Source organism: Ambystoma mexicanum, chromosome 11 (assembly GCF_040938575.1).
Source record: "Ambystoma mexicanum isolate Mex_15411 chromosome 11, UKY_AmexF1_1, whole genome shotgun sequence".
Classification (NCBI taxonomy): Eukaryota; Metazoa; Chordata; class Amphibia; order Caudata; family Ambystomatidae; genus Ambystoma; species Ambystoma mexicanum.
This window is the reverse complement of record NC_090934.1, coordinates 727,672,634-727,697,494: the sequence shown is the minus strand read 5'-3', so window position 1 is coordinate 727,697,494 and position 24,861 is coordinate 727,672,634. Positions and strand designations below refer to the sequence as shown.

The following is a 24,861-nucleotide window of genomic DNA, read 5'->3' as shown; positions in this document are numbered from 1 at the left end:
TGCTTGCGGGTAGCCAATCATGATTGCCCCCTTCTTGGCTGCTCCTTTTCCCGCTTTCAAATGCACCCAGGGATTCTTTCTGTAGTCCACTGACCTTACCCTGCAGGATCAAACTAATGGGAGGGGGATTCCCTGTGCCAGGCCCTAACTCACCTATCCTCATTATATTATCATCAATCTCTTATTACACAGTTAGATTTGAGAGGCTTCTTTGTTGTAGATTTACTGCCACCTTCTATGTCACACAAAAGATCTTTGATATACATTCACCTCTCTAATTGGCTGAAACATTTTATACGTTTTATTTGATCCCTTCCCCAGGGAGGCATAAGCAACTGTCTTCCTTTTCGACATTGACCGATATTTAAATAACTGCTTCTAGGCACCTTGTGGGTAAAACTCAAAATCTTCCAATTAAACAAACATAACACAAATTAAAATTGCACCAGTACAATGTCAAATCTTAATTAACAACAATAATGGATACAACAATAACAAAATAGCAATTTCTATGTATTAAATAGTGTAATAACATATGCAGGATATATAAAACAACAATATAAAAATCAAGTTGCTGTTTGCCAGGTGCAAGCTTAAGTGTAAATCCCCACCTTACTCTCTGCACCAAAACCCCTGTCAGCCGGATATTACAATTGGCACACTTGAACAGCTATCGGCTCCATCAAACTTCAACTTCTGCTCTTCACATTTCTCACCCTATAAGAGTTATCGAAAGTTGCACCGAACATGCAGCATGACCAATTGGCATCCACTTAAACTTAAAAGCATGGCTGGATGAAGAGGGGGGGTGACACTTAGCAATTATGGTTCAAAGAAAGAACGGTTTATACGCATGGTCACTTCTCCCTTGCCACACTCCTATGCCTTTGATCAGATCGCCTTGAAGTCCTGATCAGCTGAGGCGATCCAGATCAGACCAACGCCTCTCTCCAACACAAACAAGGAGCCTGCGAACACCTAGAGGCCCCCCCTCTCAGCACGAACACTAACAGCGCCAAATCCACTAGAAATCCAGAAGTCCATGTCCAGTAGTAGAAGTGGAAGGCTTTCTACAAGTCACGTTCGGCGCCTTTCTCGCGGAGTTGAGTAGCGTTTCACAGCCTAGGAACGATTACGGGAGGACGCCCGACTATATAGTTGCCCCGGACCACTGAATTTGGCTACATGGACGCTTGATCCACAAGACATTCAACAGAGGCATACCCATTGAGGGCATACCCAGTCTTCCCATCAAGACCAGGAGGTTCTTTTCCCTTTGCGCCGCTTCTGTGGCAGCAACTCTACTCCTGGAGGACCGTTTCTTTTCTCTAAAGCTCCATCTCCTTTGGGGTCCTGACGAAGGCAGTATAACTGATGTCCTGCCGAAACGTCCTTTGCATCACTCTGTACCAACGAGTTATGCTACGTGGTTCAACATCGCCACTATGGACGTCGACCTGGGATGTGTATTTTTAGCCAAGTACAATTCTTGTCATGCATAATCAATTTTAGAATATGTATTAGGTGACACTATGTTTTGGAGGATTTCTGTGACTTATTAGCCAGATAGGGCCAGGAAGACAGTGGTTTGTGCCCGCTTTCCTCCATACTATGGAATTGTTTGTGTCACCTTTCGTTTCATGATTAAATCACTAAAATGCCATCAGATGTATATATACATCTCCCATACTGATATATGTATTCATGTGGCTTTTTTATATTTTTGTGTAACGTAGGACCAATGGCCTATGTAATAAATTATTACTTTTTTGTACAAAATGATAAACACTGTGTATTACATTTTACATTGTGTGGTGATTAAAACAGCATATGGAATGGGAACTAGTATGAGCTAAAACTGGGCTATCAAATTAGTTGCTGAATGGTTCATTCGGGGGACTCCCCTACGTGTGTTCATTCAGTAGTTCAACAGGACATGATAAACAAAATAAGTTGATAGCAATATAAAGGATAGATTGCGAGAGCAAGGGCGAGCAGGGGATGCTTGACCACTAAAAGGGCAGCCTTAGTCGGTCTCCCCCCCCACCCCCGTCCCCCGGCTACGCCCGACAAGAACACACAGTACCTCTGGTCCAAGTCTGGAGTCTGGAAAGCGAGCTGTAATGTAAGGCGAGTTGTTAACAAAGTCTACCTCCTTCACCCTTCACACCTTGTTGCTCTCTGCTAGCTCAGGGGCAACATGCTCACCTTGGAAGCAAGACGACACAGAGCACCATAGGTTCGATCCCCGGGTCCGCGATGAGAAACCTCTGGGTTTTAAGCACGTTATAAATAACCTATCATACTCTTCAGGTCACTTAAACCTTCAGAAGAGAAGCATCCAGAAACCGGAGACAAGCACTGAAGCATCCAATCCACCCTGCTATGGACTCCCGATTCTGCACAGTCTCAAGAGGTCCAGGAGGTAATAGTGCTTGCTGACTGGCATGCCGACAGCTGAGCACTTGGCAAGCTAAAAAATGAGCGGCTGGCAAACTGAACCGCTGCAGCAGCCAATCCGCTGAACCAGCAGGAACAGTGAGAACAGCCCGCCTCGCTGCCTGTTTACTCCCCTGCACTTGAGCTGCATTTAACAGCATAATTAGTGAGCCAGACCCGCCCCCTCCTGCTTGTTGGAAAGGAAACCACCAGGGAAAACGTCGAACAGCCTGCCACGCTGCCCGCTTGTGTTCTGCTGATGAGGGTTATTTATTTTTTTTTTTTTCTTATCAGGGAATTAACCTGATCTGGGTTTCATTCCTGCATCGTTGCTGGAGCCCATTCAGAGAGCGGGCATCCAGGGTCGCTTTTGGGCACGTCCTTGTGGCCAGAGGTTTTTTCTCACATCCTCCTATTCCAGTTCAGCTCTGGCCTTGGGTAGCCAATCCATGTGACTTTCAGATTGGGTCCTGTGTGACTCCAGTAGGGAGTCTGCTGACCCTCTATGCAGAGGCTTTGAGGAACATAACATTTCTATAGCACGTCTGGGCTTCTTTCTTCCCATCCAAACTTCTCCTGCACCCCCAGCCCCCAGTATGGATTGCGTCTGTGTCCCGATTTGGGGAAATTGAGAAACATCTTGGAATGAGACCAAGCCCATTCCTACTGCGCAGGAGGTTGTGGCTACTATTACCATTTTTTACAGTGTTGAATTCCCACCCAGCGGGCCTGTACATTATTATTGACCTTTAAGTGCTCTATATGTATCTCTCAACAGGAAAAAAATACAGATTATCATTCCATCACTGATCGGTCGTCTCTCCAACAAGAAGACTGGATTTGTGAGGTGGAGCTGAGGATTTATAGCTAGATATCCTCATTTGGCCAGAGCGTTAGTTTTCCTAGTTTTTCTGTGAGCAATAATCATTTTCAGTGCACGGTACCGCCATCTGGTCCGAGGTTGGCTTCATACACCTTCACCAAAATGATGGCGGTGGTAGAGAGTCATCTTGACCTTTTTTGGGAATCCACATATGTACTCTTAACTGGATGAGTGGTTGGTCAATACTTATCTTCAGGCAGCCAGACATTCCCCTTGAACTTTTGTCATCTTGTCTTGTGGCTTCTCTTGGCCAGGATGATGTACCAAGCCCGGCTGTTTATGGGAGCCTTGTGGCTACAGGTTACCCTCGATCCAAAATCTTGCTCCTTCTGGAACAGATCATCTGGACCTCAGGTGGCGGTCTTGCCTGAACAGTCTGGCATTTCGGGTAACCTTCTTGGAGGCAATACTGTTGCTAACCATCACCACAAACTGCTCTGCCTGGGCGGGGTTTTCACTCTATGGACCCCCAGATACAATGCCTTTTGGTCTCCTCTGGACCACAATGACTCATGCTACAATCTTGCTAGCACTGAGGCCTTTCTTCAAAATCCCACCCCCCACCAACCTATCGACCAGGGGTGGACTGCCCACCAGGGTGTATTCCAGAATGGATCCTACCCCAGGGGCTGGGTGAGGGAGTTTTGTGGATGTTCCCATTCCCTGCTCCGTCCCCCGTTCCCTACCCCAAAGTGAGTATTGTACATGTCTTCTGGTACTGCTGTCCCTTCCACAATGCCTGTCAGCCTCTTTTCTGGCCAGAGTTCTTTCAGGACAGCAACTCCCAGAAGGCACCTGGGCACAACCAAGAACCTGGACCAGAACCAGGGGAATGGAATCAAGAACAGAAATAGAATGTACTGGGATCTTGCTTGCAATACAGAGATGAGATACCCATGACGGTGGCAGTTTTCTGAGATAATATAGGTACGTTATTGTGTGTAGGAGAGGGTGATTCACATTGAGTGTAGTGAGACGTTGCATTAAAGGTGAGTGAAAGAAAGATGATAGATAGTGGGGATAAGTGTAGATAGATTTAGAGATGTGTGAGAGAGTAAGTGATGAAGGATGTGGTAAGAAAGTGGGGGAGAGTCTGAAGGGTGGTAGTGGAAGTAGTAGTGGGGAGAGAAGGAAGAGGGTAGTGGGATGACACAGGAGAAGAGTGTGTAAGATCAGGAGGCCAGTTAGTGAAGTGGCGAGCTGAGGAGTGGGGTGTGGGAAAGGGAGGTAGGAAGGGGAGAAGAAAGGTGTAGGTAGTGCGTGGGTGGCGGAATAGGGGGGGAAAGAAGGAAAAGGGAGCACAGAGAGAGCGAGAGAGACTATTAAGATCACAGAGGAGTGAGCGTGAGTGAGTCCGATTCTTACTGACTTCCTGGTGCCATTGGGCATTGCAACAGACCAGAAGTGCACCTTAAACCTCTGAAGGAAGATGGAAAAGGCCACAGTCTTTAGGTTTCACCGTCAACATTAGAAAGACTGGGAACAGTGTTTTCTTGGACACATAGGGCCATCACTGCGTGCTGAATATCCCATGAATTTGGTCTAAGAGTAGAGTGGTCCCTAAATTGTGTAACAAACGTACTTTCGTAGCACATTGGGCGGTAGCTGGTGCAGGTGTGTTAAAAGATGCACATAACTTGTGGAATTCGCTTTCTGTAATTTACCAGGCTAAGATTTTTGCAGACTTGTGTACCACATTCTCAAACGATGTAGGGCTTGATTGGCATATACATCCTGTAAACCGATCCTACTGTTTTGGATAACATATTTTGAGTGGAGCCCTATTTCATTAGGTACTGATTGTCAGTCTGCTCTGAAAAAAGCTAATAAAAAATGTATACCCGATGGTAGCCACAAACAAATTACACCCTTGTTACATTGGTCTTCCATGATTTGATTAGCTTGTTCTTGTATCTGCACTCCAAACTCTGTTGTCCAGTTCTCTAGCTGACAATCTAGGTTCCTGGAGTATACTAGTAACATTGCTTGTAGCCAGAAAAATGTTTTGGTTGCAAGTCGCCACCAAGCCATGGAGTGCTGCTGGTTTTTTAATGCACCAGGGGAAAACCTCACATATATGCTCTTCACATGCAGGAAAGTTTTAACATGCTTGAACAGATTCTGAAAGAATAAATCAATGGGCAAATCCTGTGATTTTTTAAAAAAATTTTTATAAACCCTTTTATTGATTTTATTATAAACAAACAACCAAACTTACAGTGAAGTAATCATTTAAATACACATCGTTACGCTCACGTACACTGTTTCTCCTGTTCCCACCCCCCCTCCAAGCCTAATCCCCCTCATTTCAGTAGCCACGTCCTGCAATAGGGATTCATCCCCAGCGGTGTCTGTTGGATCCCGGTCACTTGACTCTTCATACGTGGGTCCAAATAGTTCAGCTATTAGTTGCCTCCAACTCAGTAAGGCTCCAGCCTCTTCCTCCCCCCACCACTGCACGCCTCCTGCCACACCGCAGTTTCTGCCTCGGCCCATTTTTGTAGGTCTTTCCACCATAATTCCATTCTCGGTCTACAACATGCCTTCCACCCCATGGCAATTCTTCTCTTTGCTATGACATACACCAGATCTTTCAATTTGCTAACATGCCTGAGTTTGTGGTCTAGGAAACCCTCCTATCAGACAAACCCATGCTGTATCGACCTCTGTTTTAATTCCTTTTTCTTACATCTTGTGAGCTATTTTTCCCCAGAATCTCTTATTGGACATGACCAGAACATGTGCACCATTCCTGCATTTTCTTCATTACATTTGGGGCATGATTGTTGTCCAGCGTTTTTGAATTTAGCTATCCTTTGGGGTGTCATATACGCCCTGTGCGTTACATATAATTGAATCTGCTGCAATCTGGCATTTCTTGACACTTTTTTATGATATCTCTTGGCCCGCTCCCACATCCCATCACTCATCGTGGCTCCCACTTCCTCCTCCCAATCCCATCTGAGCTGCACCACTTCTTTCCCACTTTGGTAATTACCATCTCATATAATCTTGATTCATGTTCCCCCCTCCGCTATGTCATATATCGTGTCTATGGTGGCGTCCGGTTCCTCCGCTAACTCCACTTCAGACCAGGTCTCTTTAATTCGTTGCACTATCCCATGATATGCTATATACTGTCCCGCATGCAGCCCAGTGCCCACCACCAGTCCCTCGAAGTCCCGTATGCTCCCGTCCTGCCATACATCACCCATTGTTGCTATCCCTACCGGCTCCCAGTGTTTCCTGATCATTTGCCTCAATTGCTTCCTTTTTCTAGCCAGAGCGGCTAACGGTACCTGCAAGGAGCATGGGGAAGGTGTCAATCAACTGGCAGGCTCTCTTCCATATCTCCCACCCAAGCATCATCATCCTCGGGCGTCCTTCCATCTCCGACCTAGGTAACCATATCATTTCTTTTAGATAGAATGGGGCGCTGTCCTGGCGCAACAGCCTGGATTCCAAGGTCAGCTCATCTGAGAACCATTTAGCTACATATTGTAATTGGCTTGCTACATAATACACTTCATAGTTTGGTAGTTTAATGCCCCCTTTCTCATATGAATTCTGCAGCTTCCACAAAGCTACTCTGTTCCTCGTACCATGCCAGAGGAATTCTCTACAAATGCTGTCTAGTCTGGCAAAGAACCGTTTAGGTATCCTGTATGGAATGTTCGCAAAGCAGTTCAGCAATCTCGGCAATACCACCATTTTAAGCATCGCCCCCCTGCCCATCATTGCTAATGGGAGCTTCGCCCAGAATTTCGTGCTATTCTTAATTTTCTTAACTGCTACCTCTGTGTTATACCTATGTTCTGCTTCTACCGTGTGATATGTCTACCCCGAGATATCAGAACGTATGCACCTCCCATGGTATTCGCAGGATCGGCAGTCGCTCCAGCGGGGTCTCTGTACCTACCCAGTGGAAACACACAGGACTTTCCGAAGATTCACAGCTATGCCCGAAAGCTGCGCGAATCGCTCCATCACTTCTAATATATATTGGAGGTTCTCCTTCGGATATCGTAAGTACAACAGCATATCATCCGCGTACAAGGAAATCAAATGCGGCTCCCCTTCTATGGTAATGCCTATTACGTCCTACTGCTGCCTCAGGTATATTGCCAGGGGCTCTAAGGACAGAATATACAGCATGGGGGGGCCATGGACATCCCTGCCTAGTGCCTCTGCCGAGTTGCCACCTTTGGGATATTATCGTTCTTGTCTTCACCCTCGCCAGCGGTGCACTATATAGCAACTTAGCCCACCTGAGGTATCCCGGCCCTATGCCGTACTTGGTCAGGGTCGCAAGCAGCCAAGGCCATCTGACCGAGTCAAAAGCCTTTGTTGTATCAAGCGATACTATCGCCATCTCACCCGTATCTTCTTTTGCATGTTCAATGACTCGGTGAAGTCGCCGGAGGTTATTGGATATGTTCCTATTGGGGACATAACCAGTCTGATCGGGATGTATTAACTTATTGATGACCTTCCTCATTCTGTTTGCCAAAACCGCTGTTAATATTTTGCTATCTTGATTCAACATTGACAGGGGCCTATAAGATCCACAGTCACAGCCAGGTTTATTGGGTTTGGGGAGCGGTATAATGATTGCCTCTCGTAGGGACTCTGGTAGTTTCCCTATTTTCGTATACCTCATTAAGCATCTCCAGGAGCGGGGGGGGGGAGTATCTCATTCTTGTATGTTTTATAGAATTCACTTGGGAGTCCATCGAACCCCGGGGTCTTACTAGTGGGCAGCTGCCTGACTACCTCCTCCAATTCCTCTAGGGTGATCGGTGTGTCCAACTCCTCTCTTTCTTCTGCACTAATCTGTGGTAGTCCAATATCACCTAGCGTTTCTTCTATTTCTTCGTTGTCCTCTCTCCCGTCATCTCCATACAGGAGCCGGTAATAGTCTGCAAATTCCTGATTAACACCTTCTTGAGTGTCTATTATGCTTCCATCTTCCTTTGCTATTGTTCTAATTGTGGATCTGGGAGTCTCATTTTTGTATAACCATGCCAGAACCCTCCCTGGTTTATCCCCTCCTGCATGCTGCCTCTCTATATACTTTTTATAGTTGAGGTTACATAACCTTTCCCAGTGTCCCGCACATTTCTGTTGCAGCTCAAGAACTGCTTCCTTGTCTGTTTCAGTGCCAACTCCTCTTTTCAACACTATTCCTAGTTCTGTTTCCGCTTCCTGCAGTTCAGCTAAGATCCCGCCCTGTAGTCCTTTGGATTTAGCTATAGCTATCCCTCTTACCACCACCTTAAAAGCCTCCCAGAGCGTACTCGCTGCTTTCACACTACCAGTATTTATCTCAAAATAACTTACTATTTCCTCGCTCATATCCTCTCTGAATAAATTATCTTTCAACGTCTCGCTCGCAAGCGCCATGTTGGTATCCTTGCTCTTGGGGGCCGGTATTGCCATACGAGCATCAGTGGTGAGTGCTCGAAAAGGACCCTTGCTTTATACTCTGCCTGCACTATTTCTGTCATTAGTGCATGTGTGACAAACACATAGTCTAATCTAGTATGCAGGTCCTGTGGGGCCGCATAGTGCGAATAGTGCCTGTCCTGCGGGTGATACAACCTCCATGCGTCTTCTAACCGTAGGTCCGATTAGCAATGTCTGCAGTGTCCTCGCAGCTGGCGTATGTCTATTTATTTTAGTGTCCGATCTATCCATTTTCGGGTTCAATACACAATTAAAATCTCCTCCCCAGATCGCCGCCCCCCCGTGGCTCCCACTGAGTTTTCCATATGGGGTCCTAAAGTATGCTGCTGTGTCCTGATTAGGGGCATATGTGTTTACAATACATATTTCGAAGGGATTGTGTCCTCCGACGTATTCCTTATCTTAGATATATAAATCCTTCAGCTTTGCTGGCCTCGGAAAATTTTTTCGCCAGAGGGCGCTGCGCGTCGATGATCGCCGAGTCGATGACCCTCGACGGCCTCCGTGCCGACGTCGACGTCATCCTGCCTATAAAGGCCGCGCGCAGCGTCCGTTGCTCAGTTCCGTTTTTCCGCGCTTCGTTGTGCCTCGGAACACCGTTGCTCAGTTCTCGTCAAGATAACGTATATAATAACTACTATTTACCTCGATATCGATGGCATCCTCCTCCGACCCGACGACCCCTCGGTCCGGTTTCAAAAAGTGCCGAGACTGCGGGAAGAAAATGTCGTTGACGGACCCTCACAGGGTCTGTTTGTGGTGTCTGGGAATCACGCACCAGAGTTCGGAGTGTGAGGAATGCCTTTCCATGACGGCGAAAGCCTTGAAGGAGCGTAGGGGGAAGCTCGAGAGAGGTAGGTCAACTTTAACTTCCTCGAAAGCTTCTTCGGTAGAGTCGAGACGTTCGTCTCCTCACCATAAAAAACACTCTCGATCTAGATCACGAAGTGGCTCCCACCACTCGTCGACATCGAGACACTCGAAGAAGAGACGTAGGAGATCCCCTTCGTCATCTTCGTCGAGTTCTCCTGAGAGAGTTCATTGCCCCACAAAACGCAGCTCGCAAGCTGAGTGGGAGGAATTCAGGAAAAAGATGCTAAGCGTCTTCGAGAAAGCGGCCTCGTCCCCCTCGAAGACAGCTGAGGGTGATACCCCGGGTAAAAAACCCAAAAAATCTAAACGCCGCGAGTCGCAGTACCCGGCGGAAAAGTCAACCCGAAAGCGCCTCGAGCCATCGGGAGATAAAGCATCATCGACGCCATCGTCGAAAACTCCTTCGAAACAGAGGTCGGCGCCATCGACGCCGTTGTCGAAGGATTCATCGGCGCATCAGTCGATCGAGTCGACGCCGACGTCGACGCCGATATCGACGCCGGTGAAGGAAAGAACCACGGCTACTCCACAGCCAACGGTTAGACAAAAGACCTCCGACTCGACGCCGAGAACGTCGACGTCGTTCTCGAGCAAGACTCCGATCCTTTCGAGTTCTTCGAGGCCTAGTACACATTTCTCGACGCTTTTCACGGCGCCTTCGAGTACTTTCACGTCGGTGTCGACGACATCGACGTTTTCAAGGCCTGTGATGATGGCTCCTTCTGCATTGGAAATGGGGTTTATACCATTCCAAAAACCAATGTATCCCCCTTTAACCTCGATTTTTGAGGAAAGGGAGGATTCAGACCAAGATATTGATTTACAGAGGACCACATCACCAGAGCCAGAGACTTTCGCCTCTGAGGAAGGAAGATTAAAAAATCTTCAGGATGCACTTCAGGAAGCTAGTGGCTTGGACACTTCTCCTGAAGCAGAATTTATCAAACCAGACCCAGGAGAACATGCGGAGACTCCATATAGAGCTCTGATGTCTAGAATCATAGAATTTATGGGTTGGTCTGCACCTTCTCCTGCCTTTCAGCAGGATGATCTCACTGACATACTGGACAAGGGCCCACAGGAGGATCCTGTGGTTCCATTTCACTCTGCTCTACAGAGAAGGATTTTGACAAACTGGGAAACGCCAGAAATTATCCCGGCAGTAAATAAAAAACTGTCAACAAAATACAGGGTGGCTAGTTCTGACCCTGAATATTTGTCAAAACACCCTACTCCTGAGAGCTTGGTTGTACAGGCTGCAACCTCATCAGGCAGCACATCTGCATACCCCACTGCTCCGCAGGATAGGGATGACAAAAAATATGATGCCATGGCTAAGAAGGTTTTTTCTGCCTGTAGCATGGCGTTAAAGTCTATTAACGCGACCTGTACGCTCGCTAGGTTCAGCCACACCCTTTGGGAGTGCGCTTCATCAGCGGCTGACTGCCTCCAAGAAGGAGAGGAAAGGGACGCATTTTTAAACATCATCAGGGATGGTAAAGATGCGATGTGCGAGACCCTACAAACTGGCCTAGATTCTGCTGACAGTATCAGCAGGGCCATGGCGGCAAGTACCACAATCCGCAGGCATGCGTGGTTGAGGAAGTCTGGTTTTGCCTCTGACGTGCAGACCAGGCTTTTGAATATGCCCTTTGACGGTTCTACCCTCTTTGGAAAGAAGGCGGATGACAGTTTGGAGAAACTGCAAACGTCCAAGGCAGCAGCCAAGTCATTGGGAGCTGCTATCCGTCAGAATACCTTTCGTCCTTCGGGATCATCGTGGAGAGGACGGTCCTTTCGTTACTATTCCTCATATGGAAGGGGCAGGGGACGACCGGCTCAAAGAGGCCAAGGAAGATTTACCCGTGGTGGACGGGGTAGGGGAAAGAAAGCCGCACCCGCAGGAGCAGGAGCCACTTTACCTTCGGCAACTGCATCAGCCGCTTCAAAACCACTCTGAGGTCTCCCCTCACAGAACACCAGTAGGGGGCAGGTTAACTCACCATCTGACGGAATGGCAGGCTATTACGTCAGATGCTTGGGCTCTGGAGACAGTAGCCCAAGGTTACTGCCTGCCCTTCCTACATATCCCTCAGAGTCATCCACCGGGGAACAACCCTTTGAAGCTTCCAGATCCGCTCCTCTTGCAGGAGGTTTTAGACCTGCTAGAGAAAGGTGCCATAGAACTGGTACCTGTAGCGGAAAGGAACAAGGGTTGGTACTCCCCCTACTTCATAATACCGAAGAAGGACGGAGGACTGAGACCCATCTTAGACTTACGGGAATTGAACAAATTCCTCCGAAAGGACAAGTTCAAGATGGTGACTCTCTCTCAGATCCTTCAGGCCCTCCAGCTTCAGGACTGGTTGGTATCTCTAGACCTCCAGGACGCTTATTTCCATGTGCCGATCCATCCCAGGCACAGGAGATACCTGAGGTTCGCAATTGGCAGCTCTCATTATCAATTTCGAGTTCTGCCATTTGGGCTAACCTCCGCCCCGAGGGTCTTTACCAAGCTAATGTCGGTTGTGGCTGCAAGTCTAAGGAGGGAAGGGATTCATGTCTACCCTTACCTAGACGATTGGTTGATCAGAGCTGTATCTTCGGAACAGGCTCAGAGACAACTAGATTATGTTTGCCACTTCCTTCACAAGCTGGGCTTCTCCCTCAATTTAAAGAAGTCACAGATGATACCATCACAGAGACTCCAATTCATTGGAGCAGTCCTGGACACTTCCCTGGGAAAAGCCTTGCCACCAGAGGTGAGGGCTCGAGATATTCTGCAGATGGTCATCAGATTTCAGAATGCCCAATATCTCCCAGCCTACGACTTTCTGAGGTTGCTAGGCCTCATGGCATCCTGCATATTCCTCGTGCCGGAGGCTCGCCTGAGAATGAGATCCCTCCAGTGGGCACTGAGAACTCAGTGGTCACAGTTCTCAGGAAGGATGACAGATCTCCTTCGGATCCCGGTCAAAGTAGCCCGAGACCTTCAGTGGTGGGCCTGTCGGGAGAACATCCTGAAAGGAGAAATGTTTTGGCAACCATGGCCGGAGATAACAGTAGTCACGGATGCCTCACTCACGGGGTGGGGAGCTCACGCCAACGACTTGACCATCAGCGGTCGTTGGTCTCCATCGGAGTCCAGACTACATATCAACCTGTTGGAGCTGAGAGCCATCAGACTAGCGCTGAAGGCTTTTCTGCCGTCTGTACGGGGAAGAAACGTCCTAATAATGACGGACAATACAGTGGCCATGCACTACCTCAACAAAAGAGGAGGCGTAGGCTCACTACCACTGTGCAGAGAGGCGATGCAGCTCTGGTTTTGGGCAATTCAGGAAGGAATCTCTCTATCGGCAATTCACCTAGCCGGAGAGAAGAACTTGACAGCGGACGCTCTGAGCAGGCAGAGCACAGTCTCTCACGAGTGGGAGATAGCTCAGGAAGTCCTTCAAGAGATCTTCGCCCTTTGGGGAACCCCTCAAGTGGATCTGTTCGCCACCAGTATCAACAGGAAGTGCGACAGATTTTGCTCAAGGGAATTTCCCCCGAGAGGAGCTCTAGGAGATGCGTTCGTAGTGGACTGGGAGTTCCCACTTCTGTACGCGTTCCCTCCGGTCCCTGTCATTCCTCAAATGATCAGGAGGTTGAGAAGGTTTCGGAAGACCATGATCCTAATTGCCCCGGATTGGGCCAGGAGAACGTGGTACCCGGACCTTCTAGACATGTCCATCTGCCCTCCAATTCGACTGCCATACAGAGAGGATCTTCTCTCGCAGAAGGAAGGTCAGGTTCTCCATCCAGCCATCAAGACCCTCAACCTTCACGCTTGGTGTCTGAAAGGTTGAGGTACAAGGATTGGGACCTTCCGGATGATGTTATGGAGGTGTTGCTTTCGGCCAGAAGGCCGGCAACTAAAACTCTATACCGCTGCCGTTGGAACAAATTTTGCAGCTGGTGCAGAGAAAAGAATATTGAACCCTTTTCTTGTGGTACACCTATGGTGTTGTCATTCTTACTTTACCTGGCTAATTCAGGCCTACAGGTTGGCACAATTAAGGGCTATCTCGCAGCGCTATCAATCTTTAAGCGCACTGCAGAGGAGCCTTCATACTTCAAAATTCCATTGGTAATACAATACCTAAAAGGATTAACTAATGTTTATCCCCCGAAACCTTTTCAAGTTCCCTTATGGGATTTAAACCTAATTTTAAACTTCCTAAAGGGTGCCCCTTTTGAACCACTACACTCTTGTTCATTGAAGCTTCTCACCCTCAAAACTGTTTTGCTAATAGCATTGACATCTGCTAGAAGGGTTAGCGAGTTGCAAGCCTTATCGTGTAAACCTCCACATACAATCTTTTACAAGGACAAAGTTGTTCTTCAGGTGAAGCCTAACTTCCTCCCGAAGGTAGTCTCGGAGTTTCACATCACTCAGAAGATTATATTACCTTCTTTCTACCCTCCTCCTCATCCGGGGAAGGAGGAAGAGAGACTGCACAGGCTGGACCCTAAGCGAGCCTTGAGCTTCTATATCAGCAGATTGGCTAAGATCAGACAAGCAGACCAACTCTTTGTAGGTTATGCAGGACATAAGTTGGGCCTTCCAATAACAAAACAAACCATCTCCAGATGGATTATTTTAGCCATTCTGGAATGCTACAAATTGGCAGGAAAGGAGCCTCCTCAAAATCTAAGGGCTCATTCTACCAGGGGTATCGCAACATCCTCAGCCCTTCAAAGAGGGGTGCCAATTCGAGATATATGTGCGGCTGCCACATGGTCGTCCGCACATACATTTACCAAATTCTATAGCCTGGATTCCTCCTCTAGTCAAGAAACTAGATTCGGCAAGGCTGTGTTACACTCTGTCCATTCTGGAAGGGTAACATAACTTTTATTACTCCCGCCTCCAGTCACAATACCACTGCTATGGGAGTCTATCTAAGATAAGGAATACGTCGGAGGACACAATCCCTTCGAAGAACTAGTTACTCTTACCTTGTAACGTTCTTTCGATGGGATGTTCCTCCGACGTATTCCTTATCGACCCTCCCATCCATCCCCGCAGTATGACTTCCTGTGGGTTTGCAGCCTATGCTCCTTCAAGGTGATTAGTCTAATCCAAAAACATTACTGGGGACTACAAAACGGAACTGAGCAACGGACGCTGCGCGCGGCCTTTATAGGCAGGATGACGTCGACGTCGGCACGGAGGCCGTCGAGGGTCATCGACTCGGCGATCATCGACGCGCAGCGCCCTCTGGCGAAAAAATTTTCCGAGGCCAGCAAAGCTGAAGGATTTATATATCTAAGATAAGGAATACGTCGGAGGAACATCCCATCGAAAGAACGTTACAAGGTAAGAGTAACTAGTTCTTCTCTGTTGTCCACTAGGCCCCTCATTACAACCATCCTCCCATCTGGCTCTGCTGTAGATTGCAATAGCTGGAACGGGACATGAGGTACTACCCAGATGATTACTCTCCTGGCATAGGCCGAGTATGCTGCTCCCACCACAGTTCCCCTCCATTTCCTCCTAATCGCTTCAAGCTTTTCTTTCGTTAAGTGGGTTTCCTGTATCAAGGCTGTGTCAATTTTCTGCCTGCGCAGATGCATCATAACCTTATTCCTTTTTAAATAACTATTGAGCCCTCTAACGTTCCAAGTTACTATTTTAAGGTCTCCCATTTCTTATTAAGTCCCTCTCCTCCCGCCACCAGTGCAATCCCTCCTTTAATACCTGTTGGCTTGTTCCCCAATTTAACATTACAACTTCCCAAACTGAACCCCCCCAGTCCCTCGAACTTAACTATAAACCACTGCACACAACCCCTTCCTTCCCTCCCCCCTACCCCAACTGGTGCCCAGCTCCATCCCTGGATCTCGGGCTCCCCTGCTTTTGATCCCACCTCGGAATGCCTAGAACAGGTACCCAGCAGGGTGTCACCGATATATTGGTGACCTAACTAATCTATACATGGGGGTGCGAGAGCCTGTCCCGTAGTGCCCCCACTTCATTTATTAAGTCGCTATGTTCAAGGATCATACATATATAGCTCTGGTCGCTCTACTTTGCCAGGCAGCATTCTGTCCTATATTCCAGTCCCAGTGTTTGTGAGTGCGACACCCTGGGCGGCACGGTCTCCATGCTACTTATCTGTGCCATCTCCCTTCTCGATACCCGACTCTTGGGGGCAACTCTGCGTGTCCAGCCATTCTGTCGCGTCCTCAGGGGTTTCAAAAAACAATGTTTTATTTTTGTGGAACACCTTCTTCAGTTTGGCGGGATAAATCGGCATATATTTGTAGCCCGCTTCTCGCATTCTTCTTCATTCGCTGGCGTTGTACTTGCAGAGTGTAATCCGGGTATGCCGTTATGGTGGCGACCCTCTTTGTATCGTACCTCCCTTGCTAAAGTACTCCAGGATTTTTTCACAATCACGGTAATTTAGGATCTTGGCAATCATCGGTCTGGGGGGAGTCCCCGGGGGTGGTTTCCTCATTAGCGCTCTATGTACACGTTCCACTGCAAACACCTGGGTCAGCGCCCCCCTGCTATCTCCTGCAGCAGCATTGATTCGACGTACTCGGTGGGGTTGGGTCCCTCGACCCCCCCCCCCCCCCGAGGCAATCCTACAAAGCGTATATTGTTCCTTGGCGCACGTCCCTCCACCTCCTCGGCTCTGCTTTCCAGGGCATGTAGCTCAGACTTATGGGATGCGCATGCTTCCGTGTTCGAGGCCACTTCTTTCTCCAGGTCCCCGGTGCGTTCCGCCAAAGTTCTAACATCTTGCCGGAGGAGATTGACCTCCTCCTGTACAGCCCCGACATTGAGCTCCAAGGCAGCTTTTAGTTCCACCACAGCCGTTTCCAATTTGGTTTCCCAAGCGACTTTTAGGTCTGCAATGGCTGCCAGGATCTCCTGATCTCTGCTTGTGGTGGCCATGCCCACCGTGGGGATTATTTCCTTGCTTCTAGCCCCCTCTGCCACCGGCGATGTTTCGGCATACTCGTCGATCGTGGGTTGCTTGCCCTTTATTTTTGGCGGTTTGTTGGCCATCCTGACGGCGTCTGGGTGTACGCATGCTAGCTTGCGGCGCGTAGTCTCTGACCTGCGCTCTTCCCATTCTCGGCGACAGGGGTAGTTTGTGTCCAGTATTTGTGTGCTGGCGTGTCACTTCTGGTCGGTGCGCCCCTCCTCCTTGTGCGCCCAGTTTATGGTTGCTCTCACCAACTCGTGGGACTCCTCTGAGCGGCTTTACCATTCCAGTCTGCTTCCCCAATGGGCTCCTCCAAGTCACAGGCGAATCCTGCGCACATGGGCAGTGCACTATTGCCCTCATCAGGGTACTACTCATTTCTCCTCTTCCCACCCCGCACCTACGGGTCCAGGGGTCTCAGCATGCGTCAACTCTTGTGTCCTCCTCACCTGGTCACCTTGGTGCGGGCACTCTGTCCAATCCGTCGGTCCTTCATGCGTGGCCACTGCCCAGGTGCCACGCTTGGGGCCTCTCAGCACTCCTCCAGGCGCCCGTGTGCCCAGGTATTCCTAATCTTTACTTGGGTCTGTGTGTGCTTGCCCCTCCTCCGCCGTGTGCGTGGCACTGAGGCCTCGTTTAATATTGTTCTTAGAGGACTGCGGGCTTACAGCTACAGCTGGTTCGCGCTGACAGCTTACTTAGTGTTTCGTTCTTAATAATAGGCGCAGCTCGCGCACTCATGCAGATGGTGCTGCGCGGCGGTGCTTCCTCTGTCAGCTTCAGCGAGGCGGGCCGCCTGCGCATATCATGGGTGGCTTCCCAGGGCCGCGCCACTCCAGGCAGCCTCTTATCTGATGCCCTCTCCGGTTCTGCTACACCTCTTGGTGCTGCTCCGCTTCGGATGTCCTCCTTCGCAGGAACTATCCGAGGGCTCGACCTCTCATTGCTAACCCGACCTTAGCTGCCTCGGGGGCACGTCACTTTTCCGGGCCGCTTCCCTGCCGGCCTCACAGCGTTGTTATTCAGCACCGCCGCAGGGGCCGTGCCCATTCAAATCGGGCCCCTCACCTGGCAGCGCAAACCTGTGCCACTAGCACCCCGGGGCCACCATATTCCTCAGAGGCAAGCTCCGGGGGGCAGTGTATCGAGGGTTCCGACCGCTTGGCATCCGGTGCGGGTCACAATCCTGACACCCTTCGAATCACACACCCAGAGCAGGGGCACCCTCGCGGTACGCCCTGCGGCCAGGCATGTCCTTTGCCAACTGTAGGCTCCGATCAAGCAGCCGGCCAGCCCCTTTGTCCAAGCCCCTCGTCTGCCATCTTGTGCCTTTGTTCTGTAGTAAGCATCTTCGTCCGGGTCTGGGATCGTATCTCCGATTTCAAATGTCACACGGACTTCAGAGTCGCAACGCATCCACGCGCCGCCTTCATAAGTCCATACAAGGCATTCCAGAGCATAAATGTTGCAGTATATACCTTTTCCAGCGAGGATCAGTCTTCGGATCACGGGAGCTCCACTAGAGCACAGCCTCTCACATGGCTCGCTTAGCCACGCCCCCACCAAATCCTGTGATGTCCTTGAACACTTTAATAACGATTTATCTATGGGCCCATGTTCACTCACTATAATGTTTAATGCAAAAATTAACTGGGCCCTTTGAGCGATTACATTGGACAGTGAAGTAATCTTAGACTTGAAATCGCAACGAAATCCAGACCATGATTAAATGTTTCAGAAATGGCTTGACTAAAAGATCAGACTGAGGATATGCAATATTATGGCTCTTTAGGGTCCTAATGTAATAGTTGCAATTTTACCAGTGATCTCTCTGTAAACAACCTGGAGGATCATGATTTTGACAAGTGCCTGTATCCACGTTTTCCTGCCTTTTTATCTCCCCCCTGACCCCCCCCCAACACCTCTTCTCAATGTAGATATTTATGTTCCTACCACTGTCTTCCCCTTATGTTTCTTATCCCCAAGAAAAGGAATCCTTTTTAAATGGAGATCGTTGTACAATTTGCATGTTTGTTTTCCTTTATTCTGGGCTTGTGGCTGATGTTTGGTTCAAAATATAATTGCGTTCATGTATACTATGTTGCACTTTTTCATGAACCTGTACGTGAATTGGTAATCTGTATCTAAAAAAAATAATCACTGCATTTAAACCCAAAATGTGGACAAAAAATGGTTCACTGGGGGACATACATCCGTTTCCTTCCTTATGTTGACCTTGATGTGTGCCCTTTACTAAACCAGAATACCTTCTTGGAGTTGGAACTGTTTAGTATACTTTTTGAGAAAACTAAGTTTCAGAGGAACCACACTACGTGCTGTGAAGATGTCTTTTGAATTGTATACTGGAATTGACCCAGCCACCCACTGTCAACCCTCAGGGTGGTTCTCATAGCGGGCATTCACAGACGTTTGGCTTTCTATGCAGGCCAACAGTTGAGCTACTAATGATGGACCCCCAAGTCAATAGATAGGTTGGTTTCAAAATACTCAGAAAAAAGTATCTAAGAGGTGTGAGGCATCAGGAATAAAAACTCAGACACAAGGATTTCATCATTTTGGTCAAAGACGTTTATTAAAATAAAGGGGGTTGGATAAATGACTCTGTAGCTGCTCTAGAGGTGTTTCTCTACCTAAAACCAAAACTAAGGGTCTGTCGATGTCAGAATGTCCAAAGCAAAACTGCCCTGTATCCTAAGTTCTATTCTGACCCTCACATTCTAATAAATTAACTCTCAGGTGAAAAGGGAACATGTCTTTTGTCCTTGATGGGTAGTTAAGTGTTCAGAAAGGAAATGTGTATCTCCAACACAAAAGTTCCACAAAGACAGAGTTCCTTGTTTCAAAGAGTGGCTCCCTTCCCCTGGATCTTTCTCTCTACTCTGCCTTATGTTCAAGAATGTTAGTTCAAGTTCTCCTTGCTTAACACAACTTGTACAAACAGCACTTTGTCCTTTATTATTTATCTTGTCTGGATACCTGGTGTGCTCTCCTGCCAGGTTTTCTCTTTCTTCTAATATGTTTGCCCAGTCTTTTACCAGTCCTGATGTATATATCCTTCTCGTAACCTCCTTGGATACTTGTATGATATACATTGCTAAACTTGACACTGCCTGGTACGCTTTTCTACCAGGGCTTTCTGGTAATAATACACTTGTAATTTGCATCTGCCTGCTATACTCTCCTGCCAGGGTTAAATATGTTTGCACAGTCTTTTATGCCTGTATCAACTGCCTTAACATTCCTTGTGCACTCTCCTGCCAGAGCTTTGTTTACATGTGCTTTGCGCACCTTCACCAACTCAACAGTAATATCATAAGTGTTTACCTTATAAGTGTTTATCATAATACCTTCTCTTGTATTTGTATTTAGTTTATTTTAAAGCGCAGCTAGGCCTGAGGGCATCCGGGTGCATAGTCTTGCATACACAGTTAACAGTACATTATAGTGAGGGTCAGTGACAGGAGGTTCAAGCTCCCCCAGTTTACAGGAAGATGGGGGGGGGGGGAGCAGAATTCTCGTAGAGGAGTCATAAATACAATAATTTACAGGCAAAGGCAATAAAGATAAGCAGGAAGCTGTACAAGATTTATAGACCTAATCAATAAAGTAAGCTGGTAAGTAGGCGACAAGTACAAGAAAGCAGGGCGACCCGGAGGTAGGCCAGGCCTTGTATGAAGTGCTTCATGAGTTCTGCGTGAGCAGCCAGGATTTGGTTTCATTCTTGAAGGTTTGAAAAGAAGGCTCAGTTCTGATTGGCACAGGCAGAGAGTTCAAGAGCATCGAAGCTAGGACCGGGAAACTCACACCTCCGGCTTTTTGGAGTTTAAATCTGGGCAAAATGAGGCTGTGAATTTGTGATGTCCTAGTGGGTCGTGTGGAGGTATGGAGAGTGAGACCGGTGGAGAGGTAGGGTGGGGCTTTGTTGTCCAGGCATTTGAGTCAAGGCTAGTGTTTTCAAGGCGATTCTTAGTTTTACTGGGAGCCAGCGAAGATCGGATCTAACGTTGGAAATATGGGAGTGCCTAGGGATGTTGAGAGCCGCCCTGATGGTATTGTTCTGGATTGTTTGTAGTTTGTTGAGGTTGGACTGACTAGTCCCCAGGTAGAGGGCACTTCAGTAGTCGATCTTAGACATAATGAGTGTTTTTGCCAAGGTAATGCAATTGTGGGGGTTCAGAAAAGGTCTGCAGGCAGTGATGAGTTTGCAGGTATAAGCCGATGCCGACCTTACTGCATTCATTTGTCTGTTCAGTGAGAGAGCAGAGTCCAGATATACGCCTAGAGTTTGTGTCCTTAGAGACCTTAATGTCATTGCCATTGATGTTGAAAGACTTGAAGGCTTGGTCTAGTTTATTGAGGAGTTGAGATGAGCCTAGTAATAGGATCTCAGTCTTTTCGTCATTGAGGCGTAGTTAGTGTTGAGCCATCCAGGCCTGAATAACCAGATAGACGTCATTCAAGGATTTGGTATTGGCTGTGTGATCACCAGTGATGGGTGATGGGGATGAGTATCTGGGTGTGGGAAACACGTTGTAAAGAGTAGGCGATACACAAGAACCTTGTGGGACACCGCAGTGTATCGGAGAGGGGTCTGCAGAGGCTGTAGGAGAGAAGACCCGCATGGATCTGTTACTTAGGAAAGAGTAGATCCACGCATTGGCAGAGTCTGAAAAGTAGGGCGCAGATTTAAGATGTTGGCAGAGTATTTGGTGGTTGACCAGATCGAAGCCCGCAGAGAGATCAAGAAGGAGGAGTGACGCTAGATTCCCATTATCTTTTAGAATCTCCATTTGGGTTTTCAGATCGATCAAGGCAGTTTCGGTTCCATGTTTAGGGTGGAAGTCGGATTGTCTTAGCCCAAGGAGATTGCAGATCCAAGAATATCTTGAATCTAACACATAGGCTGCGCGATCTAGAATCTTGAGCAGGAAAGGGACCGTAGTGATAGGTCTAAAATTGGTCGATATGTTGGGGTCAAGGGATGGTTTTTTGAGTAGAGGGATCACCCAGGCGTCCTTGAGGTTGTCATGGACTATGCCCGTTTTGAAGGAGGCGTTTATGAAGGCTGTGATGAAGGGGGCTAGGTTGTGAGAGGCTTCCTTGATGATAGGAGCCGGGCAAGGGTCACCTTGACAGTTGGATGGCTTGAGGTTGTTTATAATCCTTTCTACTTCAGGAATAGTAAGAGGGGAGAAGGCGAACGGTTTACAGTTCATATTGGCTTGACAGGTACCAGACGTGGGAATGGTCAGAGGTTGGTCAGACTGTAGGGAGTTTTGTTTAACTCTAATTTTGGATTGAAGGGATGCAATTTTGCCCAAAAGTGCTGACTGTATATTGGTACACCAATTGCTGTCTTTGGTGCAGGAGTCAGGAGGTACTGCAGGAGTCTCAAGTTCCTTGAGAATTTTGAATAATTACTTAGTATTGGATTTTGCTGACAAGATGCAATTATTGTAGGACTGTGTTTTGACTTATCTTTTAAGAATATTCTCAGCCTTGCAGTTAAGTATCCTTGTGTCCAACCCTTGTTTTGTAGGTTCACCGTTAATTGGCTTTTCCCAGCATTTCTGTAACGGTCTATCCACACTGTAGACCTCTAGGCACTCCGCACGTTACCTTCAGCCTTCTAGATCACTTCCTTGCTGCCGTCCGCCAGCACTTGCATGGGTCTCCGCTCTAGTCATCCGATAGAGGAGACTGCCTTTCCTGCACGCCTCTTTCCTCACGCTCATCTCTCTCAGCTGCCATCGGCTCTCTTAGCTGCCCAGCATTTAAACCTCTCAGTCTGTTGTAATAGTTACCAACAACTAGACCATTGAGTTGGCTTCCCGTCTCGGGATATCTCTCCTCCTCCTTCCCTCTAAAAAGAGAATAGAAATATTGTATCCTTGAGTTTTTATCAGTCGGTCATAGAGAGGGGCTGGCAATATGCCATAAGGATAGGAGGTGTACTAGGGTCAGGCGAATACCATGTCTCTCCGTGGGATACCTCATCACCCCCTCTCAGACTTCCTCTCCCCATTTGGTCTCCCCCTTGTATCCACCCCCAGGGGCCAGGTTCCAGTAGCTACAGCCGTTCCCTGGCTGCCTGGGGAAAAGGGTTTTCCTAGGAAAAGGGTGATCATGCCCTCAGATTCATCACAGGGGATAATTAAGCTTCTCCAGCATGGAGTCTGGCATGGATTCACGTACTCATGAATATTCCCTGTCGTCAGGCTGGGAATCCTTCGAAAAAAGAAAAAACAGTTTCACTTTCACTTACCGACTGTATTTCTCCTTTAAACCAGTCACTGTCCTCTGGGTCATACTGCCCCATCCAATAACAGCCCTCTACTTAAGCCTCTCCTCTGGCAGCCATCTTCTGATTTTTACAGCACAATTCAGTGTTGGGAGTCCACGTGTTTCATCTGCGAGCTACTTCTACGTTTTTTCGTGTTTTCGACAGAAAAAGGTTTAATTTTTTTTCTTCCAAATTTGAGTTTATTAAGAGTTTCAAAAGCATAGAAAAGGGCATTACACAGTAGTATTAGCGTTCCAACAAAGTGGTATATAAACAATCCGAACATTTCGCCCGAAACAACATGTACTTAACTTATTCGAAGTAATTTTCGCCCTCCGACACCCACCCTTCCCAGAACACTCTCTCCTCCCTCAATCACTGATTTATGTATTCGAAAACGACTCGATTGGTGCACAGTGCAATTTCTATAGCAACCCTATTAGATTTGGTTGCCCCTGTATGGCTTCCTCAGAGCCGTAATGTAGGTCTCTTCCAACATGATGGTTCAGTATACTGTCATCTGGGAGGTGGTTATAGTTATCTATTCCCTCTCCATGTTCTGGCTATTAGTCATAGGCATATATTTGCATACAAAGATGCCACATTGCGCTGATTTTGCATCTAGGGTTGAGGTTATTTTTTCCATAACACAAATATTCAATGCTACATTAATCCATTCACCCTTGCCAGGTGTACTTACAGATTTCCACTTCATTACTAGGGCGGCGCGTGCTGTTAACAAAAGGTGAGCTGCCAGACCCTTGATTATCTTCCATTCGTCTTAACATTGTTCGAACCCAAAGGGAATAAGAAAGGGGTCTGCAGTTCTCTGATTTCCATCCAGGTCTCTGATCCACCCCAAGACTTCATCCCAATAAACTCTTATCCGGGGGCAGCCCCACCACATGTGGCAGTAGTAGGCTGTTTCACCATATTTATGCCAGCACAACGGGCTCAGTGACTGGAACAATCTGGAGAGCCTGAGGGGGGTCATATTGCCATCTGTGTAACAGTTTGAACGAGTTTATATTGACTGGATATGGAAACCTGAGGGGGTAACTCTGCACATCCTTCCCCACATGCCCAAGTCGATTTCTTCACCCAGATCCCTCTCCCATCTACTCCTCTGGGGCAACGTGGAGCCCTTCCCAGTTTCGATCAGTTTATATAGCCAATATCAAACCTTTCATTTCCGTTGGGTAATTCAAAAGCTTCTCAAAGGGGGTCGTTCTCCACACGTGTTATACTTCCATTTTTCCTTTGTCAAAGTACCCTTGATCTGCAAAAACTGGAAGACCGGCAGGGGGCCCAAGCCCAAGCCCTCTCCCAATTCCGAAATTGTGACAAAGGAGCCATTCTTTCATAACTGACCCACCCTCTCCAACCCAGCCTCAGGGTTGGAATCTCTCTAAATTGGAGATACGTTCTCTGATGACAGGGGCCCATAGATGGCTTATGGGAGACGGCCATGAAGTAACCCCTCACATGTCACTTTTCTCCCTCCATATTTCCCAGATAGTGTCCAGTTTCGGGTGATCCCTCAGTCTCTGCAACAGTTTGTTTCTTGGTACCCATAGCCATTCAGAGACGGTTGCCGGGGTCAAATGGTGATCGTCCAATGCAATCCATTGGTGTTCCTTGTGATTCTGCAAGTTGGGAATCGGGATTAGCAGTTGGGCAGCTTGATAAGATTTCCTCAGGTCTGGTAGTCCCATCCCCCACTGAACCGTACAATAGGTTTTTTTAACTTCATCCACGAAGAGTTTCGGCATTTGAATAGGAAGCTTCTGAAAGGGGTAGAGAAAACCGGAGAGGCATGCCATTTTAATCGCATTAAGCCTGCCCAACCAAGATATCGCGTCAGTTGTTCCCATTTGGCGAGATCAGCATGAAACCTTAGGAGGAAGGGG

At 47.9% G+C, this 24,861-nt stretch overlaps 1 protein-coding gene across 7 annotated transcripts in view; it reads left to right on the top strand.

The window, feature by feature from the left end:
* FAR1 (fatty acyl-CoA reductase 1) overlaps window positions 1-24,861 on the top strand; it is a 1,197,112-nt gene that overhangs the window by 133,453 nt on the left and 1,038,798 nt on the right. The gene's annotated exons all lie outside the window — the stretch shown is intronic.